Source organism: Papio anubis, chromosome 1, assembly GCF_008728515.1.
Source record: "Papio anubis isolate 15944 chromosome 1, Panubis1.0, whole genome shotgun sequence".
In the NCBI taxonomy this organism is placed as follows: domain Eukaryota; kingdom Metazoa; phylum Chordata; class Mammalia; order Primates; family Cercopithecidae; genus Papio; species Papio anubis.
The window spans coordinates 111084576-111102911 of record NC_044976.1 but is presented as its reverse complement, the minus strand read 5'-3'; the positions used below and the strand labels follow the sequence as shown (position 1 = coordinate 111102911).

Below are 18336 nucleotides of genomic sequence, written 5' to 3'. Positions count from 1 at the left end.
CCTTTGAGTGCCTTCCTCTGAGCAGCATAGGACTGGGCATGGCCGGGGCTGAGCGGGGCATGTGGAGCTCTGTGAGTCCCCTCATTTCTGTTTCCTGTCATTTCAGGCGGCAGCATTCCAGAGGCTGAGACTGCTTGCCTGCTGGCTTTGGTTTTAAGGGTTCCTACCTCCTCCTACTGGGACTTGCTTTCTCCTCTCTTCTCTTCTGCCTGGGTCAGAATGCTGTGATGGCTTTCTCTCTCTCTCTCTCTCTCACACACACACACACACACCCCGACACACACACACCACTACCACCACCACCACCACCAGGCAGGACTAGCACATAGAAGCTCAGAGAGGGAGTGGAGTGGGAGAGCTGAGAATAATGGAGACGGTCCTATGCTTTCAGGAGCACCCCCTCCTGTACCGTGTGAGTGACCTTAGGAAAGGAAGAAAGTAGGCCATTCTTCCTCCCAGGGTCCTCATGGTATGAGCAAGAGACAAACCCCCACTTCCCAACACATACCTGATGACCCAGAGGCCGCACAGGAACTTGTGCAATAGCTGTCAGGCCATGAATGTTGGAGCACAGCATCACTCAGGAGAGCAGCCTGAGGGAGGACAGGGTGGGTTAGGAGAGAGAGGTGGGACTTCTTTGGAGGAACCACTTGGGAATCCAGCGGGCCAGGGGAGACAAGAAGAGGCTTAGACAGAATCAGCCTTGCTGCATCTGCATCTCCCCTAATGAAATACTTGCCAGCGACTAATTTTTCCTCAAAGGAGACTCAATTCTCAGACCCTCCATCCATGTATTAATTTCAGAGCAATTTAGTTTTCCCTGCTCTGGGGACAGGAGGAAATACTGCAGAACAGCATCCCAAATGTGGTGTTTATTCTTTGATAGGAAAGCATTCTCCCTCCAGTTCACACCCCCAGCTCTACCCTCTCCATCACAGGAAATAAGATCAAATGCTTATTTCATGCTGAGTGCTCTAAACAGACTCATATATTTCTGGTAAATCACTGTAAACATACTGTAATTTACCAATAAGGCTGTAGCAGGGCGAGCCGCAGACAAAACTCCTCAGACACCGGATTAAAGAAGGAAGAGGTTTTTTATTTGGCTGGGAGCGTCGGCAGACTCATGTCTTAAGAGCCGAGCTCCCTGAGAAAGAAATACTTGGCCTTTATAAAGGCTTACAACTTTAAGGGGTCCATGTGAAAGGGTCGTGATAAATCGAGAAAATGTGGGAAACATGACTGGGAGCTACATGCATCAGCTAACAGAACAGAAAGTTTTACAGTGCTTTTTTTCTTACAGTGTCTGGAATTTACAGATAACACAAGTAGTTTAGGCCAGGGGTTGATGTTGTTATTATTACTTTGTTTAACTCCTAGGGCCGGGTGGTGGTGCCAAGGTTGTCTGGCTATTTATCTTACTTTTGTTTCTTTCTCTTTACTCCTGTCTTGTGAACTAGGCAAGGTGGGAGGAGGAGGGCAGTTGGAGTAGTAGTGGTCTCCTTCCTTACGGCAACTGAGACACAGTGAGGTTAAATAATTTGCCTAAAGACACTCAGCAAATAAGTGGTGGAACCTGGTTCTCTTGGATGAAACTCATGTCTACTTTCTCTACATAGAGAAGACATATAAAGCTCTCTTTGGGAATCCAGGGCATTGACAGTTCCAGGAGCCCTTGACAATGGCTAGGGAAGGCCAGGACTTAGATGTGAGGCACAGTGTGACAGATGCAAGAGTAGATGGGGACCTGGAACAAGTGGACCCAGAACCATCAACAGCAGTGAGGCACCAACCATGGGGCATCAGCCTAGACGGGCCACAGAAACTATTCCCTCCGTCCATTCACTTCTCAGACAAGGACTCCAAGTCCAGAGCAGAAGTGAACTGGCCAAGACTGCCCATCACAGGGACAAGCAACATGGCTCTCAAGAGAGGCTTTTACGGTCTTCTCTGACCCTTGATCTCTTTACCACTGTTCTTTGCTCCCTTCATGGCATTTCCTCTGCCTAGGGAGTAGCTCTGCCAACATGAGACAGCTATCCTTTCCCCCCTCAGTCTCCACCCTGGGCCACTCTGACTGCTGAGGGGGAGGAGGCCAGCTGGAATCTAGATACCAGGCAGGCATGGATGTTTAGAGGGAGACAAGCTATTGCCAAAATGGACCTACTGAGAGACTTGGTAGGAGCTCAGCCCAGAAGACCCTGGAAACTGGATCAGAGAGAGTCACATGTGAAGTGGGATACCTTGGGTTCCTTGGTCCATAGAGACTCAAAGTCCAGGTCTGTGGTTTTCACGGGGCTCAGGTCTGCAGCTATGCTCAAGGCCCTGCTGGCTGCACAGCAAGGTCTAGGTCCAGCCATTTAATAGCTATGTGGTTTGTGAACAGGTTCTGTATCTTCATCTGAAGAACAGGATTTTTTGTTGTTGTTGTTTGTTTGTTTGTTTGTTTTTTTGAGACGGAGTCTTGCTCTGTTGCCCAGGCTGAGTGCAGTGGCACGATCTCGGCTCACTGCAATCTCTGCCTCCCAGGTTCAAGCGATTCTTCTGTCTCAGCCTCCCGAGTAGCTGGGATTACAGGCGTGCACCACCACGCCCAGCTGTTTTGTATTTTTAGTAGAGACGGGGTTTCTCCATGTTGATCAGGCTGGTCTCGAACTCCTGATGTCAGGTGATCCACCCGCCTCGGCCTCCCAAAGTGCTTGGATTACAGGCGTGAGCCACTGCGCCCAGTCCAAGAATAGGATTTTAACAACTCCTTCCTCAAAGTAATTATGCGCAGACACTCACACTTTGGCAAGTCACAAGTTTCGCCAATCTTTTCCAATCCTCCTCCTATGTCAGGCCCCTCTCCCTTTTCTAATTTCTCCTGGCCTTTCAACTAGGAGTCAGTCAGGCTGTGATCTTTTTATTTTTTTTGAGACAAATTTTGCTCTGTCATCCATGTTGGAGTACAGTGGTGTGACCAAGGTTCACGCAGCCTCGACTTCCTGAGATCAGGTAATCCTCCCATCTCAGTCTCCCAAGTAGCTGGGAGTACATGCACATGCCACCAAACCTGTTTAGTTTTTAATTTTTTGTAGAGATAGAGTCTCACTATGTTGTCTAGGCTGGTCTCAAACTCCCGGGCTCAAGCATTCCTCCCATCTTGGCCTCCCAAAGTGCTGGGATGACAGGAATGAGCCACCGTGCCCGGCCCAGGTTGTGATCTTTAATTTACTCAAGTACAAAGTACTTCTACCACCTTCTGCCCAGTTTCCCTCCCATTTGTTGTGGAGAATGAAGGAGACAAAGTACTATATAGAAATGCTTTGACAATGGCCAAATGTTTCGCAAATGTTAAACACATATCCAGACCTGTGCAAAGCCTTTCTACAAGGAGTGTCGGGAAATCAATGAGTTTTCAAGTTTTTGCCTTCCCCACCAGAGGTGGATTGAAGACCAGAGAGGGTCTAGCTGACCTTGGCTGCTAGTCTGCCCAGCACTTTCTCCAGGCTCTGTAAGTCAACCATCCAAAATAAGGTATTCCCCAGTTTACCTGGCTTAGATGAACACATCACTGCAAACCTAGTTAAAGCAATATATTTTCTTGTAAAGACGGAATCTCACTATACTGCCCAGGATGGTCTTGAACTACGGGGCTCAAGCAACCCTATCTCCTCGGCCTCTCAAAGTGCTGAGATTATAGGTATGGAGCCACTGTGCCTGGCCTAAACCTAGTTTTTAAATGGAGCACAGAGACTTTTGCTTCCTCTATAAAAGATTAACTGTTACAGCAATTGCTCTCTTGCCAAAAATAACTAGCAAAACAGACAAAATATATGAAATAGTTATTTTCAGATAGTGGGTAACAGTCAGTACAGGACAGTTGCAAAAAGAATTTGACTCCATTTTTTGATGGTTGATTACTGATAACTTTCAAGTCCTATCTCTTCCCTTTCTCCTTTTTTGACCCACCTTGACAAGTCCATAAGAAGGCCACATGCTTTCTCCCTTAGTGCCAGCAAGAAAAGTTCAAAAGCTGGCCTATGGGCAGGAGCTCTCACTCTGGCCCCAATCGTATTAGAAACTCAAGTCACTCACCCCTCCCTTTGCTCAAGTCATTCCAGATGGTTTGAGGGCCTGCTCTGTTCTCCCTAGAAAGTTCCATCATGCGGGCAATAAATGTTTTCATACCCTCTTGGTGCATGTGTGGCATCATTAGTCTTGACATCCAAACCAATTTTGGATGGAGAATTGATCCACCCCAATGGGGCAACCACAAAACACCAGTTATGCCTGTAAGAAGGGAAATAGGCCGGGCGCGGTGGCTCAAGCCTGTAATCCCAGCACTTTGGGAGGCCGAGACGGGCGGATCACGAGGTCAGGAGATCGAGACCATCCTGGCTAACACGGTGAAACCCCGTCTCTACTAAAAATACAAAAAACTAGCCGGGCGAGGTGGCGGGCGCCTGTAGTCCCAGCTACTCGGGAGGCTCAGGCAGGAGAATGGCGTAAACCCAGGAGGCGGAGCTTGCAGTGAGCTGAGATCTGGCCACTGCACTCCAGCCTGGGCGACAGAGCGAGACTCCGCCTCAAAAAAAAAAAAAAAAAAAAAGAAGGGAAATAAATGAGGTAAGACCTATGAGTGCACCAACGTATAGCCTGAAGAAAGTTTCCAGGTCACAATTCAGAAGGAGAAACCCAAACAGCTCAGCAGTCTCACAAGACTGAGGACTCAGAGGTCAGAGTTTGGAGATGCTGAGGCATCTAAAAATTGTGGGAAAAACACCAGAGAAAAGGACACTGCATAGAAACTGAGCTCCAGAAAACTACAGAGGATTTCCCTTGGGTCCTTGGCCAAATATCAGCCTGTGTATGCTTGGGGTCAAACCCCCTGAGGGTGAGACCGGGCAAGAACAACTTCCAGGGAAGGAGCAACTACCTGGGAGCTGGAAGACCAACACTATCCAGAGCTGACACAGGGCTGTGCATCATCTGACTTCTCTCTACACCACTGGACAGACCATAGAAAGGCCACACATTGTAAGAAGTACAACACAATGCAGCAAGCCAGAAAAGTCTAACAACAGGCAGACACTCAATAACATAAAATTTATAATGTCCAGCATCCAATCAAAATTTACTAGGCATACCAAGAAGCAGGGTCCTGTGATTCATAGATGGAAGATAAAATCAGTCCACACAAACAGATAAAAAAAAACGACAGAAATGATGAGCTTAGCAGATATGAATGTTAAAATAACTATTATAAACATGTTCTTTATGCCCAATTAGGCCAATAACATGAAAACAAAAGAAATGGGCCAGGCACAGTGATTCACACCTGTAATTCCAGCACTGTGGGAGGCTGAGAAGGGAGGATCACTTGAGCCCAGGAGTTTGAGACCAGCTTGGGCAACATAGTAAGACCTCATCTCTACCAAAAAAATAAAAAATAAAAAACTAGCCAGACATGGTGGCATGCACCTGTAGTCCTAGCCACTCAGGGAGCTGAGGTAGGAAGATCACTTGAATTCAGTAGTTTGAAGCTACAGTGAGCTATGATTGTGCCATTACACCCCAGCCTGGGTGACAGAGGAATACTCTGTCTCTCAACAAACAAACAACAACAACAAACAAATGAAAACAAAAAATAAAATAAAATAAGAGAAACGGAAAATATAAAAATTATTAAAATAGAACTTCTGGAGATGAAAAATACAACAAGCTGAGTTGAAAAATACATTGGATGGGATTAAGAGCAGATAGGACCCTACAAATGAAAAAAATCAGAATAGAAAACATACTAGGCCAGGTGCAGTGGCTCTCACCTGTCATCCCAACACTTTGGGAGGCCAAGGTGGAAGGATCATGTGAACCCAGGAATTCAAGACCAGCCTGGGCAACATAGGGAGACCCTCTCTCTACAAAACAATAAAAAAATTAGCCAGATGTGGTGGTGCACACCTGTGGTCCCAGCTACTCAGGAGGCTGAGGTGGGAGGATTGCTTAAGCCCAGGAAGTTGAAGTTACAGTGAGCCATGCTCATGCCACTGTACTCCAGCCTAGGCAACAGAGTAAGACCCTGTCTCAAAAAAAGAAAAAAAAAAAAAGAACCATACTAAATGAACCAAAGAGAGAAAAAAGACTGAAAAAAAAATGATACTGTTCCTCAGTGACTTAGTGGACAATGTCAAGTGGTCTTGTTTTACATGTAATTAGACATGCACAACATGTACACAATGTACATATAATTGGAGTCCCAGAAGTAAAGGAAAGAAAGGAGGAAGAAGGAAAAAATAATGGTTGATAATGTTCCAAATTTGACTAAAACTGTAATCTTAGTTATCCAAGTAGCTCGACAAACCCCACGCAGGATAAAAAACAAAAAGGCCAGGCGCTGTGGCTCATGCCTGTAATCCCAGCACTTTGGGAGGCCGAGGCGGGCAGATCACCTGAGGTCAGAAGTTTGAGACCAGCCTGAGCAACATGGAGAAACCCCATCTCTACTAAAAATACAAAATTAGCTGGGCGTGGTGGCGCGTGACTATAATCCTAGCTACTCAGGAAGCTGAGGCAGGAGAATCACCTGAACCCGGGATGTGGAGGTTGTGGTGAGCTGAGATTGTGCCATTGCACTCCAGCCTCGGCAACAAGAGTGAAACTCTGTCTCAAAAAAAAAAAAAAAAAAACCAACCAAACAAACAAAAATCCCCCTACACCAAGACAGCTAATAACCACATATTGAAAACTAGTAATACAGAAAAAATTCTGAAAGGCAGCCAGAGATTAAAAAAAAACAAAAAAAAACAAAAACAAAAAAACACCACCTACAGAGAAACTAAGATAATAAAGAATAATCATAGATTTCTCATAAAAAACTATGCAAGCCAGAAGGCAACATTGCAATATCTTTAAAGTACTGAAAGAAATAAAACAAAAAATCTGCCAAGAATTCTATATCCAATTAAAATACATTTAAAAAATGGGCTGAGCAAAGTGGCTCCTGCCTGTAATCCCAACACTTTGGGAGGCCGAGGTGGGTGGATTACCTGAGGTCAGGAGTTTGAGACCAGTCTGGCCAACATGACGAAACCCTGTCTCTACTAAAAATACAAAATTTTAGCCAGGCATGGTGGCGGGTGCCTGTAATCTCAGCTACTCAGGAGGCTGAGGCAGGAGAATCACTTGAACCCGAGAGGCAGAAGTTGTAGTGAGCCGAGATTATGTCACTGCACTCCAGTCTGGGCGACAGAACAAGACCCTGTCTCAAAAATAAATAAATGAATAAAAATAACACAAAGAATGGGAGGGGAGAAATTGAACTATACTGTTACACTCTACATAACATAGTATACTATTATGTAAATGTGAACCATGATAAGTTAAATATATGTTTGGTAAATTAAATTAAAAGCTATGGCTAATAAACTAATTGTGGAGACAAAATGTTATTCAAATATTTGATTCATCAAAAAGAAAGCAGAAAAAGTGGGGAAGGAACAGTAAACAGATAAGGAACATAGGAAACAGAGAGTAGCCAGGTACAGTGGCTCACACCTGTAATCCCAGCACTTTGGGAGGCTGAGGTGGGCTGATCTTGAGGTCAGGAGGTCGACACTAGCCTGACCAACATGGTGAAACCTCGTCTGTACTAAAAATATACAAACATTAGCCGGGCATGGTGGCGCGTTCCTGTAATCCCAGCTGCTCAGGAGGCTGAGGCAGGAGAATCCCTTGAACCAGGGAGGCAGAGGTTGCAGTGAGCCGAGATCTCACCATTGCACTGCAGCCTGGGTGACAGAGCAAGACTCAGTCTCAAAAAAAAAAAAAAGAAAAGAGAAAGTAAGATGTTAGACTTAAACCAAACCATATCAATAATTATCTTAAATGTAAATACTCTAAACATTCCAATTAAAAGGTAGAAATTGTTGTATTATTTAAAGAAAAGCAAGATCCAACTATACGTTTGCTACAATAAATTTGCTTCAAATGTGAAGACGCAGTTAAGTTAAAAGCAAAAGGATGGAAAAATATATGCCATGCAAACGCTAACCAAAGAAAATAGGAATAGCTCTTTCACATCAAAGTAGACTTTACAACCTAAAAATTACAAGAGATAAAGAAGAACATTTTACAATGATAAAGGGGTTAATTCATCAAGAGGATATAATAGTTCTGAAAGTATAATAAACTAATAAAAGAACTTTTTTTTTTTTTTCTTGAGATGGAGTCTTGCTCTGTTCCCCAGGCTGAGGTGCAGTGGCGTGATCTCGGCTCACTGAAACCTCTGCTTCCTGGGTTCAAGTGATTCTTCTGCCTCAGCCTCCCAAGTAGCTGGGACTAAAAGTGCATGCCACTACACCCGGCTAATTTTTTGTATTTTTAGTAGAGATGGGATTTCACCGCGTTAGCCAGGATGGTCTTGATCGCCTGACCTCATTATCCACCTGCCTCTGCTTCCCAAAGTGCTGGGATTACAGGCGTGAGCCACCACACCCAGCCGAAAAAGAACTTTGAAATACAAGAGACAAAACCTGATAGAATGAAAAGGAGAAATAGACAAACCTACAAGTGTGGTTGGAGATTCAACACTGCTTTCTCAGTTTTTTTTTTTCTTTTCTTGAGGTGGAGTCTTGCTCTGTCGCCCAGGCTGTAGTGCAGTGGCGCATTCTCAGCTCACTGCAACCTCCACCTCCTGGGTTCAAGCAATTCTCTTGCCTCAGGCTCCCAAGTAGCTGGGATTATAGGTGCCCACCACCTCACCCAGCTAAAATTTGTTTTCTTAGTAGAGACGGGGTGTCACCATGTTGGCCAGGCTGGTCTTGAACTCCTGACCTCAGGTGATCCACCTGCCTGGGCCTCCCAAAGTGCTGGGATTACAGGCATGAGCCACTGCACCTGGCCCTACTTTCTTAGTAATTATAGAAGTAGACAAAAAAGTAAACAGTCAAGACGTAAAATGCTTGAGCAATCCTATCAACTAAAGTGATCTGATTGAATTTATAGAACACTCCACCCAACAACAGTAGAATACATATGTTTTTCTTTTTTCTTTTTTTTTTGAGATGGAGTGTTGCTCTGTCACCCAGGCTGGAGTGCAGTGGCACCATCTCGGCTCACTGCAAACTCCACCTCCCGGGTTCATGCCATTCTCCTGCCTCAGCCCCCTGAGTAGCTAGGACTACAGGCAGCCACCACCACGCCTGGCTAATTTTTTTGTATTTTTAGTAGAGGCGGGGTTTCATGTGTTAGCTAGGATGGTCTCCTGACCTTGTGATCCGCCTGCTTCGGCCTCCCAAAGTGCTGGGATTACAGGCGTGAGCCATCATGCCTGGCCCTATGTATGTTTTCAAGTGAATACAAAATATTTATCAAGATAGACCATACCCAGGGCCAAAAAATAAGTCACAATATAATTTGAAAGGATTAAAACCATACAGAGTATGGCCAGGCACGATGGCTTATGCCTGTAATCCCAGCACTTTGGGAGGCCAAAGTGGGCGGATCACTTGAGGTCAGGAGTTGGAGACTAGCATGGCCAATATGGTGAAACCCCATCTCTACTAAAAAATACGAAAATTAGCTGTGTGTGGTGGCCTGTGCCTGTAGTCCCAGCTACCTGGGAGGCTGAGGTGGGAGAATTGCCTGAACCCAGGAGGTGGTGGTTGCAGTGAGCCAAGATCGAGCCACTGCACTCCAGCCTGGGTGACAGAGTAAGACCCTGTCTCAAAAAATAAAATAAAAATAAATAAAACCATACAGAGTATATCCTCTGACTATAATGTTATTAAACCCAGTAACAGAAAGATATGTGGAAAATCCCCAAATATTTGGAAATGAAATACGCTTCTTAATGACCTATGGGTAAAAGAAGAAACCACAAGGGCAATTAGAAAATATTTTGAATTGGATAAAAATAAAACACAATATTGCAAAATCTGTGAGAAGCAGTTAAGAATCAAGGAAATTAAGAGTATCAGATGCTTATAGTAGAAAAGAATGAAGATCTCAAATCAGTGATCTATGTTTCCATCTTATGAGACTAGAAAAAGAAAAGCAAAGTAAACCCAAAGTAAGCAATGGGAAGCAAAAATAAAGATGAGCAAAATAATTAGAGAAAACCCCTCACCAGCCTGGACAACACAGCAAGACTCCAACTCTACAAAAAAAAATTTTTTTTAATTAGCCAGGCATGGTGGCATGTGCCTGAGGTCCCAGCTACTCAGGAGGCAGAGGCAGGAAGATCACTTGAGCCAGGGAGGTTGAGGCTGCAGTGAACTGTGATCCTGCCATTGCACTCCAACCTAGGTGACAGAGTGAGACCCAATCTCAAAAAAAAAAAAAAAGAAAAGAAAAGAAAAGAGAAGAAATAACCCCTCGACAATAGAGAAATCAATTACTCTAAAGCCAATTCTTTGAGAAGATAATATTGAAAAACTTCTCGTCAGACTGAATAGAAAAAAAAAGAAGACACACCAATATCAGGAATGAAAGAGGAAACATCACTACAGATGGTACAGATAATATAAAGATAATGAGGGAATATTCTGAACAAGTTTATGTCAATAAATTCAATAACTTGGAAGGAAGGGAAAAATTATTTTGAAAGGAAGACCGACGTTCACTCAAGAAGAACTAACCTGAATATTCATTATAATTATTAAGGAATTGGAATTCTGATTACAAACCTTTCCACAAGGAAAACTCCCAGCCAGATGGCTTCACTAGTGAATTCTATCAATCACTGAAGAAAGTAATGGTACAAACTGACATAAACTCTTCCAGAAAACAGGAGTAAATACTTTGCAACTTCTACTATGAGGTTAGCATTATCCTGTTTCCAAAACAAAGACAAAGATATAAGAATAAAAAAAAAACTATAACCAATATCCCTCATAAACAGAGATGAAAAAAGTCCTTACACTATATTAACAAATCAAATTTAGAAATATGATAAAATAATAAGGAAAATGCATTGTGCTCAAATGGGGCTTATCCCACAAATTATGCAAGATTTATTTAACATTCAAAAATTGGCAATGTTGATTTATCATATGATTCAAGCAGAAAAAGAAAACAATATGATCATGTCAATAAATATAGAAAAGCATTTGACAAAATTCAACACCCATTTATAATAAAATTTCTCAGCAAACTAGGAATAGAAGGGAATTTCTTCAATCTAATGAAGAATGCTTATGAAAAACCTTCACTTAATAACATAGTTAATGGTGAAGACTGAATGTTTTCCCCTAAAATTAGAAACAAGAGCAACATTGTCTGTTCTTGCCGCCTCTATTCAATATTAGAATAGCAGCCAGGTGCAATGAATGGCTCATGCCTATAATCCCAGCATTTTGGGAGGCTGAGGCGGAGGATCACTTGAGTCCAGGAGTTCGAGACCAGTCTGGGCAACATGGCGAGGCCCTGTCTCTACAAAAACAAACAAACCAACCCAATATTGTACTAGAGGTCTCAATCAGTGAAATAAGGGAATAAAAGTGAATAAAAAACTTCCAAATTAGAAAGGAAGAAGTCAAATTATCATTATTCACAGACAACATGATTATCTATGTAAAAAATCCAAAAGAAACTTTTAAGAAGCTACTGGAACCAAGAAGGATGTTTAGGAACATCACAGGATAAAAGGCTAATATACACATATCAGTTGTATTGTTTATACACTGTACTAGCAACAACCAACTATAAATAGAAATTTAAAACACAGTACCATTCATTGTATCATCAAAAACATGAAATACTTAGGGATAAGTTTTACAAAATATTTGTAAGACCTAAACTTGAGCACTTAAAACTATAAAATATTGTTTAGAAAATTTTAAGAAAACATACATAAATGCACATATTTTCCATGTTCATAGATCAGAAGACTGAATTTTTTTTAAAGAAAATTTTTGTGGTTTTATTGTATCATAAGGCATTGAGACATCTGAACAAATCAATGTCTGGGCGGTGAGGCAGCTGCTTTCTCCTTCACTTCTTTGGGTTACTAAAGCAACTTGTCAGTAGATTAAAACAAACAAACAAACAAACAAAGGACAACTTTTGCATTACTTAAGTCTTTCCAAGGCACGCGCTGGTACAACACAAACTTCTCCTATCAGATGTAACTAGTCTAGCGTCCAAACATCATGCACAACACCTCGGTGGCAGCAGCGCACTGCGCCCACTCTCTTGTGCATGATATTTGGGGCATCTGGAGGAGTAGGAATAGTATTGGGAAGAGGAGGGAGGAGGAAACAGCGTTAGTGCCTGGCTGAGAGGAGGTCAGCCGAAGTTGTGCAGGGCAAGCCTGAACATGTCATCTGTGCAAACCCAAGCATCCTGGATGTTCTTTAATAGGAACATCTGGTGGAACCCCATGATGGGGTCTTCATCTGCCTTAAGCTGGCCCACAACCATGCTGATGATGCAGCTATCTGGCATAGGCTGATGGTCCTGCGCCATGAGGCTGTGCTGGATTTTCTGGAACGGAAAGCTGGACAACTTCTCCACAATGGCAGCTTTCCCCTGGAACTGTTGTCCTTCCCATGTAAGGCATGAGGCATCAATGTAAACTGCGCCTAGTTGCGTTCTATTGTTACCAAATAACTGGTAGTAATGTTGAATGAAGCTGGATCCAATCGGCTCCCAAACTGGCTTGTCTCCCATTCTTGAGCATCACCTGGCCTCGCGGAGACCTGAGGGGCTGGCACGATGGTGGCAGCGGTGGCAGCAACCCAGAGTGGTCCTGAATATTAAGATACCAGTTTTCAGGCCGGGTGCGGTGGCTCACGCCTGTAATCCCAACACTTTGGGAGGCCGAAGGAAGGTGGATGACCTGAGGTCAGGAGTTCGACACCAGCCTGACCAACATGGTGAAACCCTGTTTCTACTAAAAATACAAAAACTATCCAGGCGTGGTGGCAGGCGCCTGTAATCCCAGCTACGTGGGAGGCTGAGGCAGGAGAATCGCTTGAACCCAGGAGCTTGAACCCAGGAGGTGGAGGTTGCAGTGAGCCGAGATCACACCGTTGCACCCCAGCCTGGGTGACAAGAGCAAAAACTCGGTGAAAAAAAAAAAATCGGTTTTCCCAGAATTAAAACTATAGTTTCAAGGCAAACCCCTTCAAAACCCAGCAAGATTTTTGCAGAACTTCACAAGCTAATTCTAAAACTGATATAAAAATATGAAGAACCTAGAAGAGTCAAAGCAAGTTTTAAAGAAAACAGTATTAGAAGGCTTTAAGACTTACTACAGTAATCAAGACAGTGTGGTGTTGCTGTAAGGACAGACACATACATCTAAGGAACAGAATTGAGAGTCTAGAAATACAGTTTCTTAGGTTAGGAATTCAGAGGCATCTTAGACTCGTGGTTCTAGTTCAGGCCTTCTCCTGAGGTTGCACATCAAGATGTTGGCTGAGGCTAGTCACCTGAATGCTTAACTGGGACTGGAGGATCTACTCCTCAAATGGCTCACTTACCTGTCTGGCAGGTAGCTGCTGGTGTTGGCATGAGGCTTCAGTTCTTCACCACATAAGACTTCATGGAGTGGTTTGAGTTTCCAGCTGGCTTCCCTGGATGAGTGATGCAAGAGAGATCAACATAGAGAGCAAGGTAGAGGCCAAATGTTTTTATGGCCTAATGTTGTTAACTTTTACTCCCTAATTTCTGCAAAATTGTATTGATTACACAAGTCAACCAAGGCAACCAATGCAGTAGGAGGGGACTACACAGAGGCCTGCATACAGGTGGTATTCATTAGGTGCCATCTTCAATTCTAGCTACCACAGGTTCTAAAGTAACTTAATGGAAAAGAGTAGTCTGTTCAATGAATCGTGCTGGAACAATGGGATATCCACACAGAAAAAAATGGACCTCAGGCTGGGCGCAGTGGCTCAAGCCTGTAATCCCAGCACTTTGGGAGGCCGAGACGGGTGGATCACAAGGTCAGGAGATCGAGACCATCCTGGCTAACCGGGTGAAACCCCGTCTCTACTAAAAAATACAAAAAACTAGCTGGGACTAGCAGGCACCCGCCACCTCGTCCCAGCTACTCGGGAGGCTGAGGCAGGAGAATGGTGTAAACCCGGGAGGCGGAGCTTGTAGTGAGCTGAGATCCGGCCACTGCACTCTAGCCTGGGCGACAGAGCGAGACTCCGTCTCAAAAAAAAAAAAAAAAAAAATGGACCTCAACCTTTACCTCACACCATATGTAAAATTTAACTTGAAATAGATCATAGGCCTAAACATATGAGCTAAAACTATAAAACTTGTAAGAAGAAAACAAAGGAAAAAAAATCTATGCAAACCTGACATAAGGCAAAAGATTTCTTAAGACCTCAAAATCACAAACCATAAAAGAAGATAATGATTATTGGATTTCATCAAGACTACAACTAACTCTTTGAAACGGTTATGAAAATGATGAGGCAGGCCAGGTGCGGTGGCTTGTGACTGTAATTCCAGCACTCTGGGAGGTTGAGGTGGGGAGATCATGAGGTCAGGAGTTCGAGATCAGCCTGGCCAACATGGCAAAACCCCATTTCTACTAAAAAACACAAAAATTAGCCAGACATGGTGGTGCGTGCCTGTAATCCTAGCTACTGGGGAGGCCGAGGCAGGAGAATTGCTTGAACCCAGGAGGTGGAGGTTGCAGTGACATGAGATCACGCCACTGCACTCCAGCCTGGGTGACAGAGCAAGACTCCCTCTCAAAAAAATAAAAACAAAACAAAACAAAAAAGGCTGGGTGTGGTGCTTCACGCCTGTAATCCCAGCACTTTTGGGAGGATCACCTGAAGTTGGGTGTTCAAGACCAGCCTGACCAACATGGAGAAATCCCGTCTCTACTAAAAATGCAAAATTAGCCGGGCATGGTGGCATGTGACTGTAATCCCAGTTACTCTGGAGACTGAGTCAGGAGAATCGCTTGAACCTCGGAGGCAGAGGTTGCAGTGAGCTGAGATCACCCCATTGCACTCCAGCCTAGGCAACAAGAGTGAAACTCCGTCTTGAAAACAAAAAAAAGAAAAAAAAAAAAAAAAGAAAAAGAAAATGATGAGGCAAGGCACAGACTATGAGAAAATATATGCAAAACATAAATAAGGGAGCTATATTCTAAATATATAGAAAACATTTACAGCTCAGTAATATAAAACAAATAACCTGATAAAAATGAGCGAAATATTTGAACAGACATTGCAGTAAATAAGATATATACATTTTTAAAACAAACACATCATAAGATGCTCAACGTAATTATTTGAAAAATGAAATTTAAAAATACAGTAAGATACCACTGGCCACCCACTAGCATAACTAAAATTAAAAAGAATGGCAGGCCGGGCGCGGTGGCTCAAGCCTGTAATCCCAGCACTTTGGGAGGCCGAGACAGGCGGATCACGAGGTCAGAAGATCGAGACCATCCTGGCTAATACAGTGAAACCCCGTCTCTACTAAAAAATACAAAAAAAATAGCCGGGCGAGGTGGCGGGCGCCTGTAGTCCCAGCTACTTGGGAGGCTGAGGCAGGAGAATGGCGTAAACCCGGGAGGTGGAGCTTGCAGTGAGCTGAGACCCGGCCACTGCACTCCAGCCCGGGCGGCAGAGCGAGACTCTGTCTCAAAAAAAAAAAAAAAAGAATGGCAATACTAAAAATTGGTGGCTATGTGGAGATGACTGGAGCTTTCATGTACAATTGGTGGGAGTGTAAAATGCTTCAGCCACTTTAGAAAATAGTTTTGCAGTTTCTTACAACATTAAAAGTATATTTTCTGATATGATCCAGCAATTCCATTTCTAGCTATGCACCCAAGAGAAATGAAAATATAGTCACACAGACTTGAACAAATATTCCTAACAGCTTAATTCAAAATAGCCCAAACTGGGAAAAAGTCCAAATGTCTATGGACAAGAGAAAGGGTAAACAAATTGCGGTACAACCAGACAATGCAGTATCAGCAATAAAAAAGCCAGGCACGATGGCTCACACCTGTAATCCCAACACTTTGGGAGGCCAAGGTGGGTGGATCACCTGAGGTCAGGAATTCGAGACCAGCCTGGCCAACATGGTGAAACCCCGTCTCTATTAAATAAATACAAAAATTAGCCGGGTGTGATGGCAGGTGCCTGCAATCTCAGCTACTCTGGGGAGGCTGAGGCAGGAGAATCGCTTGAACCCAGGAGGCCGAGGTTGCAGTGAGCTGAAATCGTGCCACTGCACTCCAGCCTGGGCGACGGAACGAGACTCCATCTCACCAACAAAAAAAAAAAAAAAAAAAAGTAAACTACTGATCTTTCCAACAATAGGGAAGAGTCTCAACAACATTAAGCTAAGTGAAAGTCAGACACAGAGCTCATAGTGTATGATTCCATTGATATGAAACTCCAGAAAATACAAAAACATAATCTATAGTAGAAGAAAGCAGCCCAGCGGTTGCCTAGAACTCAGGTGTGTGGGATGGGGTGAGTAGAGGGACACAGGGTAGTCTGGGATGACGGCACAAGGTGATTGTTGAGGACGTGGAAATGTTCTGCATCTTGGTCATGGTAGTGGAGTGTGAATGTGTCAAAATGTATCTAAATATCCACTTAAAGTGGGTGCATTTTATTGCATGTAAACTATACTTCAACAAAGTTGAATTTTTTAAAAAATAAGAAGGCACAGCTTTCCAACGAGTTTCAATTTGAATAAACAATATCTGCAGCTTTTGTGCCTTCCCATGTGTACACCCACAAGGCCCTGGGCCTTCCTGCGTTGAGACTCTCTCGGGTGCCACAGGGCCCGGCATTGAGAGGAATCCAAGGTTAACACCATTAGCCCGCGTGGATTGCGGGCCGCGAAGCCGGCAGAGGAAGCGCTAGTTTAGTCACAGCTGCAGGCCTCAGCGGTCGCAATCCTGCCACAAGGGGTTGCTGCGCACCCGGAGGCCAGAGGTCCAGACGACAGACCCCAGACGCGTCCTTCCCACCTGCTCCCGGAGGACCCCGAACGCCGCGCCCACTCGGCGGAAGCCGCCGCATCTCGAGCCTGCGTTAATCGGGGTCTGCGGGACCTACACGATGGACGCGGGCCACCAAGGGCCACCAGGCCCCAGGAGCGAGAGAGGAGCCCGGCGGGCAAGAGCAGCCTAGGGCGTGCGCCCGTCGCGGGGGTTGGAAAGGAGAAGCCTCTGCCGGGCGAGGGGACTTGCGGGGAGAAGACCCCTCCCAGCCCAACCAGGTTTGGGGACTGGTGACCCGCAAGGGCCCGTCGAGTTCGGCTGATCCGCGCTGGGGCTCAGCCCTCTGCCTTCCGCTGTGGAATCGCCCGGGGAGCCAGGAGCAGTGGCGCTGCCTCTCCCCTTTCCCCCAGCCCCAGGGCTGCCCCTCACTCGGGACAGACCCGCTGCTCGGAATCGCCCACGAGCCTCCCAGGCCCCCACCGCACCCCTCTGTCGCCCACAGAGGAGCATTTTGTGGACACCGCCCATGACAGGGAGGTCTCTCTTGGAGACGCAGTCAGTCCCCGCAAATCTCCTGCGGACTCCACCGCTCTGGGAGGGACTCGGCCAGGCCCTCCCTGTCCCGCCGCCCGGGCCGGATGGTCCTTGATCGATGCCGCTCTACTAATCAGAGGGAGGGAGAGGAGGGGACGCTCGCAGCTGCCCCCCTCTTGTTTGTTTGTTTTTGAGACGGAGTCTCGCTCTGTCCCCCAGGCGAGAGTGCAGTGGCGCGATCACGGCTCACTGCAGCCTCCGCCTCCCAGGTTCAAGCAATTCTCCTGCCTCAGCCTCCTGAGTAGCTGGGGTTACAGGCGACCGCCACCGCGCCCGGCTCGCAGCTGCCTCCTTCTGAGTAAAGCGGGGGGAAGAGTCCCTGGGAGTGACTGTCCAGCCTGGGGTGGGGCGAGTGTGCTGGTATTGGTGGTTGGGGGTTGTGGGGACTGTTGGGAGAGCTGCAGTCCGCATTCCTCACCCTGGAGACCAAGCACCCTCCCGAAATCTTGCACACACACTCTCAGTCTCCCCTGACCCAACACGTGCGCGCGCACACACCCCTGCACCCCACCCGGGACCCACTGAACCTCCCTCTCTCACATCTTCTAATTGACTAATATCTACAATTGCAACCAATTTTTTTCTATTATTAACTTAGTTAAAAGATTTTTCCGGAGGGATTATTGATGTCGGCTTACCAGCAGCTTAATCTTTAACAATCAGTAACTAAAAGCAAACAACGGGTCGGGCGCGGTGGCTCTCGCCTGTAATCCCAGCACTTTGGGAGGCCGAGGCGGGCGGATCACGAGGTCAGGAGATCGAGACCATCCTGGCTAACACGGTGAAACCCCATCTCTACTAAAATACCAAAA

General features: G+C 45.2%; 1 pseudogene across 1 annotated transcript; it reads right to left on the bottom strand.

Annotated features, from left to right (window-relative positions):
- Window positions 1-11840: 11840 nt before the first annotated feature.
- Window positions 11841-12840, bottom strand: LOC101010898 (annotated as a pseudogene). Its single transcript, XR_002520390.1, has one exon. The product of XR_002520390.1 is annotated as a nuclear transport factor 2 pseudogene (transcript).
- Between the last annotated feature and the right edge of the window lie 5496 nt (window positions 12841-18336).